Source organism: Austrofundulus limnaeus, unplaced genomic scaffold (assembly GCF_001266775.1).
Source record: "Austrofundulus limnaeus strain Quisiro unplaced genomic scaffold, Austrofundulus_limnaeus-1.0 Scaffold187, whole genome shotgun sequence".
NCBI lineage: Eukaryota > Metazoa > Chordata > Actinopteri > Cyprinodontiformes > Rivulidae > Austrofundulus > Austrofundulus limnaeus.
Genome location: NW_013952589.1, coordinates 546428 through 547908, shown reverse-complemented (window position 1 = coordinate 547908; position 1481 = coordinate 546428). Strand labels below are relative to the sequence as shown.

Genomic DNA, 1481 nt, shown 5'->3' with positions numbered 1-1481 from the left:
CACACACACACACACACACACATAGATAAGCATCACAAATCACTCAGTTGGCAGATTTTTTTTTTCTTTTTTGAGGGGAAAGAATTGAATGATTAAATGACACGAGGTGTTTCTCTTGATATTCGAAGGAAAAATAAGCTAAATTATAATTAGTTCTGAATTGAAATCGTTCTAAGAAAATCCACGCACGTCGTTCAGGTTTCAGCCGCTCCACACGCACCGTCTGACGCCCTGGTTCTGTTCTAAGAAGCCGACTTGGTTCTCAGGCTGAACGAACCGGCAGCTCGTTCGTTTCTTGAAAAGACAAAGAGAGGTGAAAAGGACTAAGAGTGGATGTCACAAACAGATTACCTGCGGCGCAGCGCTTTCAGAACGCGCGAAGAAGTGGATTTTATTTAGTAAAATATCATTTTCCAGCTGCATCGTTTGAAAAAATAAATCATCTCGTTTGAACCTTTTGCTTAACTTTGTTGCGATGAAAGGTTAATTATTAGTCAGGGTTGTTTTGCCATGTGTGTGTGTGTTGGAATAAATGAGAAAGCAGGTACATTGATGACACAGAAAAACACCCACAAACCGTTTCTTTTTCTTTTTGCTTTCTTTTTTTGACACCATTGCAATTCTTGRAATGTGTTTGCTTTCGAGAATATTTAAAAATCCACCTATTTCTAAAAAAAACTATGCTCGAATGAGACTAAAACAATGAGGTTTTTTTTTGTCGGTACAAATTCTCACCCGCAGTGTTTTATTTTTTTAATTTATTTTTCAAGAAAAAAAAGGCTGATTCTGATTTTAATCAGAGCTGTCTGACATAATCAGTCCGACATGATCTCTTACCATCAGTGCTGAACCTTCGCCTACTTTTATGAATCAACCATCAGCAGCGCTGCTTAACACTAATGTGACGCTTCCTTTTTAAAGGAATACACTAAAAATAAAGCTCCCCCCCCCCGTCGTACACACAGTCTTTAGGATTATAACATAACTATTTTCACTCTGAAWAAGCTCCTATTGACAATCAAGTCATGCCCTATTTTTGATCAGCTTTTGATAACCAAGTGAGGGGGAAAAACAACAAAATAAATAGAATAAAATGTGGGTTTTCAGTCGTACCGTTGTGGATCGAGACTTTTCAAGAGGATAATTACAAGAGTCGGCTGACAGCTCGACAATGGCAATTTTCAGGTTTGTCAGGTCTGCAGCTACATCTAAATATCCTGGAGGAATAAATAAAACAATCCTCGCGCTCTCCTGCAAACGTTTCAATTAAACCAATCAGTAAAAAAAAATTAAAAAAAAATAGAAATAAATGCGTTATGAGTGCATCTTTCTTATCTGGGCCGATCAGTTTCGAGGATGGTTTCCAGTGGCAGGATGCTGCTGCAACAGCAGCCACTGCTGCTGATTACCTACGTGCTGCGAAGGCGTGCGCGCTCCCGCTGCCTTTACCTACCTACTTGCGCGTGGGGGAAAAAAAAAAA

At 39.2% G+C, this 1481-nt stretch overlaps 1 protein-coding gene across 1 annotated transcript in view; it reads left to right on the top strand.

The window, feature by feature from the left end:
• gata3 (GATA binding protein 3) overlaps positions 1 to 1481 on the top strand; it is a gene marked incomplete at its 3' end in the record, with an annotated part of 6192 nt that overhangs the window by 1575 nt on the left and 3136 nt on the right.